Source organism: Hippocampus guttulatus, chromosome 15 (assembly GCF_054856545.1).
Source record: "Hippocampus guttulatus isolate MCC_2025c chromosome 15, RoL_Hgut_1.0, whole genome shotgun sequence".
In the NCBI taxonomy this organism is placed as follows: domain Eukaryota; kingdom Metazoa; phylum Chordata; class Actinopteri; order Syngnathiformes; family Syngnathidae; genus Hippocampus; species Hippocampus guttulatus.
The window spans coordinates 10,902,499-10,919,583 of NC_141275.1; the positions used below are offsets into that span (position 1 = coordinate 10,902,499).

Here is a 17,085-nt window from a genome sequence, read left to right on the forward strand (position 1 = left end):
TTCTCTTTGTAGTCAGTGTTTTATTTCTTTTGCAGGGCGGTCGATGTGGAGGACTTGGCGATGCCCACGGTTGTTGGCGGTTCTACTTCAGAGAGAGATCTCAAGCAGGTAGGCTCTGGCTCTCGAGGAGCTTCGGTTCCCTCCCCCTGTGAAAAACCAAGGGTCTCAAACGCCGGTCGTCAAGGGCCGCTCTCCTGCCTGTTTTCCGTCTGTCCCTGACGCAACACACACACACCTGATTCAAACGATCATCCTTGGTGTTTGCAGCAGGAAGAGTCAGAAAGCAGGCAGGAAGTCAGACCTCGACGAACGGCGTTTGTTAGCCCTTGTGTGAAACAAATGGTCAATTACTCACACCTGCCACCATCTTGTTCCTCAATACGCGTTGAGCCTACATGCACAAAAATAAACATACAAACAAATAAAGAGAAACATGACGCAAGTGATTGCACCATGTCATCACTGGTGTTTTTCCTCACCTTTGGTCTTGTCCAGTGGACACAAAGTGTTGCCACTTGTGAAGGACAAGCAAATCGTTTCTGACTGCCACCATCTTGTTCCTCAGGACATGGTCAACACGCGTTGAGCCTACAAATTAATGAAGAACGTGACACCAGTGGTTGCTCCAAGTCATCTCTGGTGTACTTCCTCACCTTCAGTCTTGCCCAGGCACCTTGCTGGTGAATCCTGGTGGACGCAAAGTGTTGCCATAGTTACGTGAAGAACAAGCAAGCACTTCCTGACAAGCTTATGTCTTGGGAAGGAATACATTTGTTGAAGTGATTGAGTTCATGTTCCCACCTGAATCAGGATGAGTCAGCCACACTGTAGCTCCTCATCACCATGTGCTGAAACAATAAAATGAGGTCTTGGTTGTATGTGCAGGGTTCTCGGCAGGGAGGAGAGCGGGTACCGGCTGGACACCTTGAATAGGACAAGCCTGCAGCAGGACGGTGGCCTGAAAACACAGAGAACAGCCAGTGTTGCAGTTTTTGCACCGCCAGAGACATTCTAACAGACAAAAGGAAGTCGGCCATGTTGGGGCCACATCTGTCCCGTGATAACCGAAATGCCAATTCTGACAATTCTTCACTTTGTATGTGTGGAAATGAAGTCGATCACCTGGACGCAGAACAAAGCCTAAGGCTATTAGGCCCGCCTGAAGGTCTTGTGTGGGTGGCACCGGGCCACATTGTTCCATTACGACAAACAATGTCTGTGAAACACTTTACTTTTTGAGACTGTAATTTATATTATGGGTTGTTTTTTAACAATTTACTGGATCTCATGGCTTATACATCATGTTCTGAAAGCTTAACCATGCAATTTGCGTGACAACAGCCTGTATAAATTGTATTTTTACAACCGGCCTGGACATCATGCTTTTCAATCATAGTCAATCATGACTATGGTCGTCGTGAGACGTGTTAGGCCCGAAACAAAAAACGACCATGTATAGTAAGGCGTTTTTAGACGATAAAAAACCCGACCATGTATAGTAAGGCGTTTTTGAGCCGAAAAAAACGACATTGTATAGGAAGGCATTTTTGGCCTGAAAAAAACGACATAGTATATAGTAAGGCGTTTTTAAGCCGAAAAAAACGACATAGTATATATAGTAAGGCGTTTTTGAGCCGAAAAAGACCACATAGTATAGTAAGGCGTTTTTAGAACGAAAAAAACTACAGAGTATAGTAAGGAGTTTTTGAGCCGAAAAAAACGACATAGTATAGTAAGGCGTTTTTGGCCCGAAAAAAACTACATAGTATAGTACGGCGTTTTTAAGCCGAAAAAAACGACATAGCATAGGAAGGCGTTTTTGGCCCGAAAAAAACGACATAGTATAGTGAGGCGTTTTTGAGCCGAAAAAAACGACATAGTATAGTAAGGCGTTTTTAGGCCGAAAAAAAACGACATAGCGTTTTTGAGCCGAAAAAAACGACATAGCATAGTAAGGCGTTTTTGGCCCGAAAAAAACGACATAGTATAGTGAGGCGTTTTTGGCCCGAAAAAAACGACAGTATAGTAAGGCGTTTTTAGGCCGAAAAAAACGACATAGTATAGTAAGGCGTTTTTGGCCCGAAAAAAACGACATAGTATAGTAAGGCGTTTTTGAGCCGAAAAAAAACGACATAGTAAAGTAAGGCGTTTTTGGCCCGAAAAAAACGACATAGTATAGTAAGGCGTTTTTGAGCCGAAAAAAACGACATAGTAAAGTAAGGCGTTTTGGCCTGAAAAAAACGACATAGTATAGTAAGGCGTTTTTGAGCCGAAAAAAACGACATAGTATAGTAAGGCATTTTTTGGCCGAAAAAAAACGACATAGTATAGTAAGGCGTTTTTAAGCCGAAAAAAACGGCATAGTATAGTAAGGAGTTTTTGAGCCGAAAAAAACGACATAGTATATATAGTAAGGCGTTTTTAAGCCGAAAAAAACGACGTAGTATAGTAAGGCGTTTTTGGCCCGAAAAAAACGACATAGTATAGTAAGGCGTTTTTGAGCCGAAAAAAACGACATAGTATAGTAAGGCGTTTTTAGGCCGAAAAAAACGACAGTATATAAGGCGTTTTTGAGCCGAAAAAAACAACATAGTATAAGGTGTTTTTGGGCCGAAAAAAACGACATAGTATAGTAAGGCGTTTTCCGGCCGAAAAAAACGACATAGTATAGTAAGGCGTTTTTAAGCCGAAAAAAACGACATAGTATAGTAAGGCGTTTTTGGCCCGATAAAAACGACATAGTATAGTAAGGCGTTTTTAAGCCGACAAAAACGACAGTGTAGTAAGGCGTTTTTGAGCCGAAAAAAACGACATAGTATATATAGTAAGGCGTTTTTTGGCCGAAAAAAACAACAGTATATATAGTAAGGCGTTTTTAGCCCGAAAAAAACGACATAGTATTGTAAGGCGTTTTTGGCCCGAAAAAAACGACATAGTATAGTAAGGCGTTTTTGAGCCGAAAAAAACGACAGATATAGTAAGGCGTTTTTGGCCCGAAAAAAACGACATAGTATGTAAGGCGTTTTTGAGCCGAAAAAAACAACATAGTATAGTAAGGAGTTTCTGAGCCAAAAAAAACGACATAGTATAGTAAGGCGTTTTTGAGCCGAAAAAAACGACATAGTATAGTAAGGCGTTTTTGGCCCGAAAAAAACGACATAGTATAGTAAGGCGTTTTTGAGCCGAAAAAAACGACATAGTATATAAGGCGTTTTTGAGCCGAAAAAAACGACATAGTATAGTAAGGCGTTTTTAAGCCGAAAAAAACGACATAGTATAGTAAGGCGTTTTTGGCCCGAAAAAAACCACAGTATAGTAAGGCGTTTTTGAGCCGAAAAAAACGACATAGTATATAAGGTGTTTTTGAGCCGAAAAAAACGACATAGTATAGTAAGGCGTTTTTAGGCCGAAAAAAACGACATAGTATAGTAAGGCGTTTTTGGCCCGAAAAAAACGACATTGTATAGTAAGGCGTTTTTAAGCCGAAAAAAAACGACATAGTACAGTAAGCCGTTTTGGCCTGAAAAAAACGACATAGTATATAAGGCGTTTTTGAGCCGAAAAAAACAACATAGTATAGTAAGGAGTTTCTGAGCCGAAAAAAACGACATAGTATAGTAAGGCGTTTTTGAGCCGAAAAAAACGACATAGTATATAAGGCGTTTTTGAGCCGAAAAAAACGACATAGTATAGTAAAGTGTTTTTGGCCCGAAAAAAACGACATAGTATAGTAAGGCGTTTTTAGGCCGAAAAAAACGACATAGTATTGTAAGGCGTTTTTAAGCCGAAAAAAACGACATAGTATAGTAAGGCGTTTTTAGCCCGAAAAAAAAGGACAGTATAGTAAGGCGTCTTTGAGCCGAAAAAAACGACATAGTATATAGTAAGGCGTTTTTGAGCCGAAAAAAACGACATAGTATCGTAAGGCGTTTTTAAGCCGAAAAAAACGACATAGTATATAGTAAGGCGTTTTTGGCCCGAAAAAAACTACATAGTATAGTAAGGCGTTTTTAAGCCGAAAAAAACGACAGTATATATAGTAAGGCGTTTCTGAGCCGAAAAAGACGACATAGTATAGTAAGGCGTTTTTGAGCCGAAAAAAACAACATAGTATAGTAAGGCGTTTTTGAGCCGAAAAAAACGACATGGTATATAAGGCGTTTTTGAGCCGAATAAAACGACATAGTATAGTAAGGCGTTTTTAAGCGGAAAAAAACGACATAGTATAGTAAGGCGTTTTTAGGCCGAAAAAAACGACATAGTATAGTAAGGCGTTTTTGGCCCGAAAAAAACGACATTGTATAGTAAGGCGTTTTTAAGCCGAAAAAAACGACATAGTACAGTAAGCCGTTTTGGCCTGAAAAAAACGACATAGTATAGTAAGGCGTTTTTAGGCCGAAAAAAACGACATAGTATAGTAAGGCGTTTTTAGCCCGAAAAAAAAGGACAGTATAGTAAGGCGTTTTTGAGCCGAAAAAAACGACATAGTATATAGTAAGGCGTTTTTGGCCCGAAAAAAACTACATAGTATAGTAAGGCGTTTTTAAGCCGAAAAAAACGACATAGTATATATAGTAAGGCGTTTCTGAGCCGAAAAAGACGACATAGTATAGTAAGGCGTTTTTGAGCCGAAAAAAACAACATAGTTTAGTAAGGCGTTTTTGAGCCGAAAAAAACGACATAGTATATAAGGCGTTTTTGAGCCGAAAAAAACGACATAGTATAGTAAGGCGTTTTTAAGCCGAAAAAAACGACATAGTATAGTAAGGCGTTTTTGGCCCGAAAAAAACGACATTGTATAGTAAGGCGTTTTTAAGCCGCAAAAAACGACATAGTACAGTAAGCCATTTTGGCCTGAAAAAAACGACATAGTATAGTAAGGCGTTTTTAAGCCGAAAAAAATGACATAGTATATCCATCCATCCATCCATTTTCCGAACCGCTTGATCCTCACTAGGGTCGCGGGGGGTGCTGGAGCCTATCCCAGCCATCTCCGGGCAGTAGGCGGGGGACACCCTGAATCAGTTGCCAGCCAATCGCAGGGCACACAGAGACGAACAACCATCCACGCCCACACTCACACCTAGGGACAATTTAGAGCGTCCAATCAGCCTGACATGCATGTTTTTGGAATGTGGGAGGAAACCGGAGCACCCGGAGAAAACCCACGCAGGCCCGGGGAGAACATGCAAACTCCACACAGGGAGGCCGGAGCTGGAATCGAACCCAGTACCTCTGCACTGTGAAGCCGACGTGCTAACCACTGGACTACCGGGCCGCCCATGACATAGTATAGTAAAGTGTTTTTGGCCCGAAAAAAATGACATAGTATATATAGTAAGGCGTTTTTAGGCCGAAAAAAACGACATAGTATAGAAAGGCGTTTTTAGCCCGGAAAAAAAGGACAGTATAGTAAGGCGTTTTTGAGCCGAAAAAAACGACATAGTATAGTAAGGCGTTTTTGAGCCGAAAAAAACGACATAGTATATAGTAAGGCGTTTTTAAGCCGAAAAAAACGACAGTATAGTAAGGCGTTTTTGAGCCGAAAAAAACGACATAGTATAGGAAGGCGTTTTTGGCCCGAAAAAAACGACATAGTATAGTGAGGCGTTTTTGAGCCGAAAAAAACGACATAGTATAGTAAGGCGTTTTTAGGCCGAAAAAAACGACATAGTATAGTAAGGCGTTTTTGAGCCGAAAAAAACGACATAGTATAGTAAGGCATTTTTGAGCCGAAAAAAACGACGTAGTATAGTAAGGCGTTTTCAGCCCGAAAAAAACGACATAGTATAGTAAGGCGTTTTTGAGCCGAAAAAAACGGCATAGTATAGTAAGGCATTTTTGAGCCGAAAAAAAACGACATAGTATATATAGTAAGGCGTTTCTGAGCCGAAAAAGACGACAGTATAGTAAGGCGTTTTTGAGCCGAAAAAAACGACATAGTATAGGAAGGCGTTTTTGGCCCGAAAAAAACGACATAGTATAGTGAGGCGTTTTTGAGCCGAAAAAAACGACATAGTATAGTAAGGCGTTTTTAGGCCGAAAAAAACGACATAGTATAGTAAGGCGTTTTTGAGCCGAAAAAAACGACGTAGTATAGTAAGGCGTTTTCAGCCCGAAAAAAACGACATAGTATAGTAAGGCGTTTTTGAGCCGAAAAAAACGACATAGTATAGCGTTTTTAGGCCGAAAAAAACGACATAGTATAGTAACGCGTTTTTGGCCCGAAAAAAACGACATAGTATAGGAAGGCGTTTTTGGCCCGAAAAAAACGACATAGTATAGTGAGGCGTTTTTGAGCCGAAAAAAACGACATAGTATAGTAAGGCGTTTTTGAGCCGAAAAAAACGACATAGTATAGTAAGGCATTTTTGAGCCGAAAAAAACGACGTAGTATAGTAAGGCGTTTCCAGCCCGAAAAAAACGACATAGTATAGTAAGGCGTTTTTGAGCCGAAAAAAACGACATAGTATAGCGTTTTTAGGCCGAAAAAAACGACATAGTATAGTAAGGCGTTTTTGAGCCGAAAAAAACGACATAGTATAGTAAGGCGTTTTTAAGCCGAAAAAAACGACATAGTATAGTAAGGCGTTTTTGGCCCGAAAAAAACGACATCGTATAGTAAGGCGTTTTTGAGCCGAAAAAAAAGACAGTATATATAGTAAGGCGTTTTTAAGCCGAAAAAAACGACATAGTATAGTAAGGCGTTTTTGAGCCGAAAAAAACGACATAGTATAGTAAGGCGTTTTTAAGCCGAAAAAAACGACATTGTATAGTAAGGCGTTTTTGAGCCAAAAAAAACGACATAGTATCGTAAGGCGTTTTTAAGCCGAAAAAAAACGACATAGTATAGTTAGGCGTTTTTTTGGCCCGAAAAAAAACGACATTGCATAGTAAGGCGTTTTTGAGCCGAAAAAAACGACATAGTATATATAGTAAGGCGTTTTTAGCCCGAAAAAAACGACGTGATGAGGGAAAATGTTTAGAAAGCGAAACTGTACTCCAAGAAAGGTTTTCAATGTTAGTATTTTACCCTCCTCCAAATATTTGCATCACCATTTTTATTTAGCTTTGTAATGTCATACGATTTCGCGGCAAAACAAAATACACTATATGTACCTCAGATGCGGAAAGTTTTGAATCCTACGAGTTCACGCTTTCTGTAAGGCACAATACAAGTCGTAAAACAAGATTTGTTACCTTGAGCAAAAGGCATGCAATCTGAATGGTTCCTCAATCTGCGAAAAGCTATTCGTCCCATTCGGTTTTACACACACACACACACACACATAAGCAAAGGCAAATAAACAGTGTGAGGATGATAGGCGGAAAGGGGGCTATCTATTTCCACAATAGAGCCAAGCTATTACAGCCAGGGCAGGTATTGTGATTATGCAGTCTATTACAGCAGCATAGCGTGGCACCCCTCATGTGAATGATCCGAATGGGACGCTTAATTTTCTGGCCACCATATTTCAACTGACAGGCTTTGTGACAGCGAACCACAATAAAATTCCATATGTTCATTCCTAACAATGAAAAGCACAAAACAAATGATCAATATCTGATTAAATAAGACGGCCAAGCTAGCGAGGGTTAAATGTTGCATCAATAAAGTAGACGATGCATCGCCATTTTTGCTGTTGCAATTTTCGGCATGTCCAAGGGGGTCACCGCAGCGAGTTACTCACATGATTTGTTGTACCCAGGTTTAACTCCGGATGCCCTTCTGTCGACCGCTATATATCCATCTATCTATCTATCTGCCAACTATTAAATGAATGTAAAATGCAGCAGCCTGTTGGTGGTCAATAAAGAAAGAGGCTTACAAGCACATTCCTAGAATCATTTAAGAACATTTCATCAATTCATTTTTTTTTTTCCGCTATCAAACAAAAGTGACTTTTTGCTCACTCATAGCACACGTACCTGCCGGGACATAATTATGGATGCACACATCAAACAAAGCCAACACTGACTACTTTATTAACATGCAGTCAATCTCTGCACTTTAATTCTTTTGAGAGCTCATCAATGCAGTCCAAATGGGCTCAGCAGTTTATGCTGTGCGATGGTGTCTATGATCGGAAGCAATTACATTTATGAACATTTTTTATACAGTGGAAAAATACATTTATTTTATGATGGGGAGGATGCACACGGCACATAACTGACAAACATTGACCATCAAGGTATTAAGTATAGGCCACTATTTGAGAAAATAAAGTTCGGTGACACCTTTCATATTCACAGTTGGGCATTCACAAATGTGCCTTTGCATGGATTTTGGGGGTAAACTTCTTCTCCACTATTCACTGAAAAATACTTTCTTGGCTAATTCATGATGGTTTCCGAGAGACTTTGCATTGTTTATTAATGAAGTGAAGTTATAAATTCAGCTTGACATGGATAATGAATCATTCCAAAGAATGACTTTTTATTCACCTCCATATGGTGAGGCAGTTGGGCCTTACTGGCTGACCACAGGTCACAAGTCTCCGTAGCTCAGCCTCCCTTGAATAAGACATATGGCCTCAGATAGACGGACTGGGCTGAAATGGCACAAGCGGGCTCGTCAGGTAACACACACACTGGTCAACACAGAGTCCACGACATGTGCTGTTATGTGGAAACTGGAGAAAATATGTCTCATGCAGTTCCTGTCACTTTTCCATTTAGCACACGTTCGGCGATAGCAGCACAACAACCATCTGTGAAATTGGTGTGAAAAACTGTACCACGGCGAAATAACATAGGTGGCATTCCTGGTGGTGGATTCTATTCCTGACAGGTCGATAGACATTAAATGTATAGTAAGAACTAGTGGTGGATACTCAATACATGACGGTAGGGTGGCCAACACATTACTGTCATAGAAGAAACAAAACAGCGTAAAAATATTAATTAAAAAAAAAACTTGTTTTAAAATATATATTTTGCTAGTCATAGATTAACAGGCTATGCTATATTGTTAATGATGAGTAAAGTCGTTTCAGTCACGTTCGTTATCTGATAAGTGATGCATTTCCGGTCTGCATATCCGCATAAATCAAATTCTTGTTAAAAGTTTGGCATGCACCGTAGCTCCTCCGATGCAAAAGATAGGACCACGGTGGGGCACAACATTCCATTTTCCCAAGCTGGCCAGTGTCACATCCCGGCTCTATGCACTCAGCACTGTGATTTCAATAGAGTTCGAAACTAACAAAACTGAAAAAAAGGCTTTCCAAAGTTCACCCTCTGCCTGCTGCAATTATTCAATCATTCAAACGGTGTGAAATGAAACCTCAAGCTGATCCTTTGTCGCTCGTGATTTCTAATCGCCGCGCATTTAGAGATGTCCTGACATACATTCCTGAGCTCGTGCTGCGCCGTTTGATTATGAGCGTGTCCATGCTGATTGCGATCCTGACGAGATCTGACCCACCGGTGCCCGTTGCTCAAATAAACAAGCTTGGAGTGTACGGATACTTGTGAACAAGGCTTCGCTGGAGGCAATTATCTGTCTAACAAGCACTGTCTGTAAGCCCACCGCTGAGGCCTCGAGTCGAGTCAATTAGGCTAAATCATACATTGAGTAATACCTAATTAACACCTTTGCAGGATCGATACAGCCAATCAATTATCTATATGAATAGCTCTTAACCTTTCAGTTTATAGGTCAGGTGGGTCCAATGAGTTTTCGCTTGCGAATGCGCAAGCTTTGTCTCTTATAACTTCACGTATACAAAATACGTGGCCCATTCATGATGGCAGTCCATCCAGTAAACCTCTCGACACATTCACTAGATCAGGAGATAAAGAATGCCCATTCACACTCACATTCACACCTATGGACAATTTAGAGACTTGAATGAACCTCATTTGTCATACGGGGGGAGGACCATTTGTTCAGGTCGGCAGCCATTGGAAAAACAAACCCTTTTCAAGTTCCTAAACAAAGAATTTTAGCGTTAATAGCAGCAGTAAACCAAGAAAGGCCGAAAAATAACCCAGAACCTCTTGACTGTGAGCCAGACATGCTAAATACTACTTCAGAAAACCGTCAAGAACATAAATTATGTATAATCTTCACCCACAGTTCTGCTGAGAGGTAAACTGCTTGAAGATTTTGAAATCTAATCACAGCACTGTGCTTGAGCCCTGTTAGGGAGACCAAGTTTCTGACGTGACACAATTTTATCGGATCGTTGGCCAGGAATGGCCAATCGCTTTTCATTTCCCCTGTTAAATGACACCCGACCAGACTTTAAATCTGTGATCCAGCCCACTCAGAATCTTATTTGAAAGCGGCTTAATTCGTAGTGTTCGTCCAGCTTTCCCGTCCGCCTGGAAGAATAGTTTTGGTCGCATCTGACAGCACTGATGGATTCGAACCGACTGTGCACCTCGAGCTCCACCTGCTCCTTTTGTTCAAACACAACACAAGATGCCCATGATGCCATCGTTACCACAAACATCCGCAAGCAACACATCGCCGGGTCAGCCGAGTGTGTACACTCATACTCGCACACAGTCACACACACGCACACAATCGTCCCCACCTCCAACAGCTGCGACGGCAGGAGGTTAGGGCTGTGATGAATTAGAAACATCTGCAGACTGCAAATTAATGAGCGAAATCATCTGTAAAGAATTCAGCGCGGCACATATTCATCTGCTCGCCCGTGCGTCGAGGACGGGGAGAAATGCAGAGGCATAACATGCAATAAGGCAACCGTCGCTTCGGTCCACAAGAACACACTTTAATCATTCCAATGCCTCGTAATGGTTTTATGATTAAACGTATTTCTCCCGGAGCTGTACAAATAAACTAAGCACACGATTTATGGAGGTTCTTACACTTTAAAAATTCATGGTCAGAGACAACCGCAGCGGACTCATCCACTTATTCATATATATATATATATATATATATATATATACTGTACTTATATACACACACACACACACATATTACATACATACATGTACCTGTATATGCATATATACACATACACATATATGTGTATATATATATATATATATATATGTGTGTGTGTGTGTGTATATATATGGACAGGCACTCGTATGTAAATTATCATGTGTCTCTTTCGGTCAAATCCAAAGGTAATTCCACATCAAGCGAATGCTATAAAATTTAGAATCCGAGTTGAGACCTCTGTGCTCAATTTCTGGTCTTGGTTATGAAGCTAAAGGCTAAGTCAGAAGAGTTAAAATTCAGATTACCGTGTGACAGTTCGGAACTGTAAAGGCTCACTTTGTCCACCGTGGTACAGTTTACTTTCCGGCGGAAGGCATTTTCAGGTGACACTAATGTGACATGTGTGACAACAAGCCGCATGTTAAGCTTCACCCTCTACAGGTGAAATGATGGAAATGCTAAAAATGTCCGAAAACTGAAATCTAACCACACTGTTTGGGTGGAAATCGAGCTTCCATTCAATTCTGATCATGGAATACAAAGGCTGCTGAGGGTTCCCTTGAGCAAGCATAGTAACCTGAAGATTAACCACTGCACCTTTAAATCGAGAGAATACTTTCACTTCTCCCTAAATGTGGAACACCCCCTCAAAAATACCTTCTCCCGAACAGCAGCAGCAGCCCTTATTGCTGCTTTGTGATAACAATTCAAGCTTTTGTCTGTGTGCCTGACCCTGCGTCCACCTTTCGAGCAGGCCAATAATGCCGGCAGGAAATTGAAGATTTGGTTCATCTGGGCTTTGCGCTTTGAAGCGCTGGGGAACATGTGCCAAAAGCAGTCCCCAATTTGGGTCATTCACAAATGAAATGAGACCACATTCGTTTTACACACGACTAATAAAGCAGTCATGGTAAGTACAGCACACTGCATCTGGCTCATACTTCGTCTCTGGTCATCCTTGAATGTTTTCACATCTGAAGATAAAAGAAAACACGTGGCTTTCAACTCCTGAAGCGATCGTCATCCTAGCTAGAACTACACATACTCTGAACACATACTCCAAGCATTGCCGTGTATATTGCATACCGGTATAGCTGTCCAGTTTTATTGATGCTGGACTTTATCAGATGGCAAACAACTCCCCTCCTGGCTACCTCAGACTAAATGAGCAATGATGTAAAAGCATTCACTCGTTCTATTAAAGAGTTGGCCAATAGCAAGGGGCCAACCAATTGGCATCGCCTGACATGGTCTGTTAGAATACCCAATACAAATACCTGTGAAATACCACCACCAATGTTGTCATGGATGCAACAGAAGGCAACGTTGTCTCGTATTTATCACGAGCGTCCCCGTCCGCCTGTGCAGAAACAATTATATCCGTAGGTTCACGCGTAACATGACCTCCTGCATGATGCACGTCATCGATGGATCATCTCAAAGTGCCCGCATGAGCCTCGGGCTTCAATATGAGCCTGATTCTGCAGTTTGTAAATGCAGCGAAGGGTGATAAAAAAAAAAAAAAAAGTTTAAAAAGAGGAAGGTTATCCTTGCGGTCTGATTATAAGACCTTAAGTCCACAAGATGATGATCATTGAATAACCATAGAAAATTAAATAACCATAGAAAACATTTTCTTTTTAACGGCATGTCATATATTTGAAACGATAACATGTTTTGCTTTGTTTTGAACTGCACATTTGGAAATTCAGAGATAATAACGAGAACTCGACAGTATACCAGCAGATTGGGTTCAAGAGGTTCTTTACAAACTGGCGGATTAACCATGACAATGATTTGGGTAATTAAATTACCATAGCCGCTCAAGAATAAGGCAGCCATCAAATAACAACTGAATTGGGCAGTAGTCTATTGGTGCTTTGCCGAGTGCATGCTGTCGTCATTAAATGGAGACTGTGACAGCAGCGAGGCCATTAAGTGTACTGGTAAAAAAAAATGTGTACTGCGGGACCTTAGATAAAATAAGCTTAGGTGCACTACGCGCAAGCTTATTGATCCAGTGGAATCATTGACATAGTGCACAAGGTGGCTACAGTATAGTCTATCTGTCAACAATTTTTCCCAAGATGCTGTGCACTTCCTATGATGAGATTTCCCAACCGGAATCTCATTTTACAAGAAGTTCTACGAAATATGTCATTTTGATTTAGATCGGCTCCTTTTCATTCTGATGAAAACTGCTTTTACATCTTGCCCTTGTGCGCTGCGCTAATGAGAATACATGGCTGATGGGTGGGGGAGGGGGAATAAAACTTTTGTCCTTCAAGCAGTGAGGCAAAAACATTCAAATTAATTCACATAAACGCGCGTGTAAGAAGTGCTCAGCCCCCGTGTCTTGCTGACCTTTATTACATTTCTTCCACCATCACTCACTGTCACCTCGCTTCATTGTTTCAAGAACTTCTCAGCCGCTTGCCATGAGCTGCTTTTGTGTGTGTGTGTGTGTGTGTTTGGTTTTGAAGAATGACTTGAGTCATCATTTGATGACAATACAAATCCTTGTGGACAAACGAGACATTGATGTTTTAATTGACTGTTGACAACCCTGTTTTGCATCTATTTGAGTTTGAAGCGTGTTCTTTGGAATTGCTGAGTGTAGGTGGATAAATCTATCCATCACATTGGGGGTCATGGTAAATGTTAATACATGCGTAAAGTCAGTTCTGAGGAAAACAACAAAGTCAAAACAGAGTACGATAGGCTTTACAATGGCTCCCAGTTGTAGAAGAGACTTTAAAGTTCTGCTAGTGGTCTATAAATCACTGAATGGTTTAGCTCCTGAATACATTAAAGAAATGCTAATAGTAAAAAAAAAACAGTAGGTCTCAGATCTGCAGACTCGGGTTCAGGTTCAAGATTATGCTTTTATTTTTTATTTTTGTCCCCACACCTATGATTGAGGTCTTTGACAGCATTTAAATCCCCCCCTCCCAAGATCCTTGTCTACCACTGTAATTTCTTTTCGTAATTTTTGTAAGCTACACTTAAGAGTTTTTCAAAGCTTTTGGTTATTTAGTTTTTAAATGCGTTTACATGTTGTACTTTTTTGAAGCACATTGAGTTACCTCGTACGCGAAAATCACATATACAAATATCACAATATAAATAAAGCTGCCTTGCCGATAGAAAATGGATGGGGAATGGATGGACTTCAAAAGTAATGGGAAGGTTTTTGTCTTGAAGTCGTGTATATATTTTTTTAGCCTGTACTAAAAATTAGTTTAGGCTAACATCAGGCTAAATGCGCTTCATAGAGCTTTTAACCCCCGACACATACAGCTGGAAGACTGAGTTGGAATACAAAATGGCCTTCCTAAAATGCTTGCCACCAAGTTGGCACAGACCTGTCCAAAAGCTCTGGGGACAATGAATAAATAAGATTTGGGGGGGCTGCTAAATAAGGATGTTAACCCAGCAGCTTATGATGGCTTATTAAGAAGCATGTCCCAAGACTTTCTGAATCTTTCATTGCTTTTCATTTAGTCTTCCGTTGAATGCCACTGTCTCTGTCTCTGCGTGCCGGTGGTATCGGTCTGAGATCATACATGATCAGAATACATAAGCAGGCTGTCATGTCGCAGCGTTACGTGCATGTCTGGGAGGGCCGTGCATGACAGTGTCACGACAAACCGCTGCTACCGGTGGCAGCTGTCTCTTTGCGTATCCCTGTTTGCACTGACACTTCATCATTGTTGTGCTGCAGTGCTCAGGACACATTGAGCCTGCCTCAGGTTACCCCCTAAACCCCCCCCCCCCCCCCCCCCTCTCTCCAATGAGGAAAGTTACCCCCGAGATATAAGTTCTTAATCACACGCCAAAACCTGGGAGATGTGAGCATAAGCGTGAGCGTGCGTGTGTTCAAAATGTGTATTTGTGGTCTCGTTGGTATTTTGGGACAGCTCACAGATCAAAGCGGGATGAGGAGGAAAAGAAAGCCATCCAGTTCAATGTCTTTATGATCTTACCCAAGGGCATGCTGTAGCGAATACATCATGATAGACTGAAAGCATCCTTCTGTTATTTGGAGCAGGCTGTACTCTTGCTGACTCTTTGAATAAACAACATCTCCGCAGACCGCTGCCGTTTTATCATATTAGGACAAAATACCGTGGAACATCTAAGGTCATTGGCTAAATTTATTTAGAAATAATGGTTGCAGGAACAGGTGGCACGATGGATGAGTGGTTAGCACAGCCGCCTCACAGTTCCGACATTGGAACATGGACTCCGGTTTCCTCCCTCATTGCAAATATATTCACGTTAGGTTCACTGAAGACCCTAAATTGTCCTTAGCTGTAAAACGTTGTTTTCACTCAAGCGCCAGCTGCCGGGAAGGGTGGTGCAAAGCCGCGATGTCCATTGTTTCTATGTATTTCACGTGCTCCATCCAAAAGTTGAGCCCATTCCAAAGTAAAACAGTGTCATGTTTGCGGGAGCGAGTGGAGCCCGAGGGAGGGGAAGAATTGGAGCCTGGCACGTAAGGCCATCCATCACAGTGAGAAAAGGCTGTGAACCGTTACAGCCCGCAGCATGTCAATGTTCTCTTCCTGACTGGATATGTCACTCGGCTTCCTTATGTCAGTGCATGATGATGCCTGTTTCATCACACGTAACAGATGTTTTTGATGGAAGAATATCCACCCGACCTTCTATTTTGGAGGTGTTGATGAACAATCGCTCCTGACAGTTTCATTCCACTTTGATTGCACTGCAGCGGTGCTTTCATCTATGCCTTAGAAGAACAAGGGCTAGGAAGTCGGCTAACTTTGTTTCGTCGACCACAAAAATCAGTTGATGCAATAACTGCTGCCTCTCAGTTATAACTAATCATTTTCAAACCATATTTGCGGCACCCGGTACCAATATTTGGCCACTTCCATCAATCTATTTCTTCCGCTCAACACAATTAATTGAATCTCACGTAAATTGTTTTAATTGTGTTTTAACCGATTAGTATTAGCCAGTGTTAGCCTCTGATTATATAATGATACTGTTCGACTAAGTTGTTGACGTAGGAGTGGAATTTGGGGATATTTAGGTGTGTGCAGGGGTTGTGCAGAGTTTTCGGGTGTTCACTGCAGCTTTAGCTTCTGAAATATGCAACTTGGCGAAGTTCTCCAGGGGGGTGTTGTGTTTGAGGGTCCACGCGCCACAAAATGGCTTTCATTGTCTTGGACGCCAACTTGTTTTTCACACTCTGGGATCTGCATGTAGCCCGTCTCAAAGGAAACAGCCAAAGACTATCGACACGCTGACTATCAAGATCCAGCCCACCGTTTGTCAATCTAATAAAAGCCAAACTTGCTACTAGCCACACAAAATTTGTCTTTTCAAGCTCTGCCACAGTCACTCTTCACATTAGCATGTCAGCACCGTTGCCGATCGATCATCTGCCCGCTCTCAACCTGTGCTTGCATTTGTTCAATCGCAGCTGTCAGATTCAAATCAAGTTCCATTCATTTTGTCTTACAAGTGCAGTAGACGCATCACATAGCAGCCCATCTTAATCAGGGTCAGAAAGAGGCAGAGCCGGGAAGCAGATTGATCGTTCATCCTCCTCGTCTCGGGAGGGAAGGCAGACCTGAAAGATAGATTGGTGCATTGGATTTGGTCAATGAGCATGATCATCGTCAAAGGGTTGCATTTGTTACTTCATGTTGTGGTTGTGTGCGATGCCGGTTATCTGCAATCCTGGGATCCATCAAAGTGCTGTTGGTGATGCATGGGGGTATTTGGCTTCCCCCCCTGGGAGACGCAATTAAAATGGCGTATCATTGACAGCCGAGACTTTGCCATCATGTAACGGGCCAAAAGTAAGACACGACACTAGGTAATTTCCAAGTCCACACCTGCGGGTAATGGTGAGGGTAAAGACACACAGCAGCTGTCAACAAATTGCAGTTTTGAAGTCGTGGCGTGACAGTTTTTCAAGCGGTGAGTCGAGGTGAACATTTGCTCTAAAACGTCTGCCGTATGTTGCTGATGTTTGAGCGCTGCTTAAAGTGTCAAAAGCGCTCAAGAATGCAAAGTAGTCGGCACTTGCGGTGGTTGTCAAGTCGCGTTACAAGACGCCGATGCAAATGAAGGCTGCAGACATGAAAAAACATGATCAACCCCACGCAGCACCTTATAGCGACATG

At 41.7% G+C, this 17,085-nt stretch overlaps 1 long non-coding RNA gene across 16 annotated transcripts in view; it reads right to left on the reverse strand.

Annotated features, from left to right (window-relative positions):
- The window catches only part of LOC147193836 (uncharacterized), a 48,474-nt gene continuing 31,389 nt past the window's right edge, over positions 1–17,085 (reverse strand). For 3 of the 16 annotated variants that reach the window (XR_015103001.1, XR_015103005.1, XR_015103008.1), the window contains 7 exons: positions 16,416–16,526; positions 8,446–8,552; positions 802–958; positions 654–687; positions 480–588; positions 236–391; positions 1–146 (listed from right to left, as the gene is read on the reverse strand). This is a non-coding gene — a long non-coding RNA (uncharacterized LOC147193836). Of the gene's footprint in view, positions 216–235; positions 392–479; positions 589–653; positions 688–801; positions 959–8,445; positions 8,553–16,415; positions 16,527–16,596; positions 16,693–17,085 lie in introns of those variants that run through there. The other 13 variants (XR_015103014.1, XR_015103007.1, XR_015103013.1 and 10 more) reach the window with 13 other exon arrangements.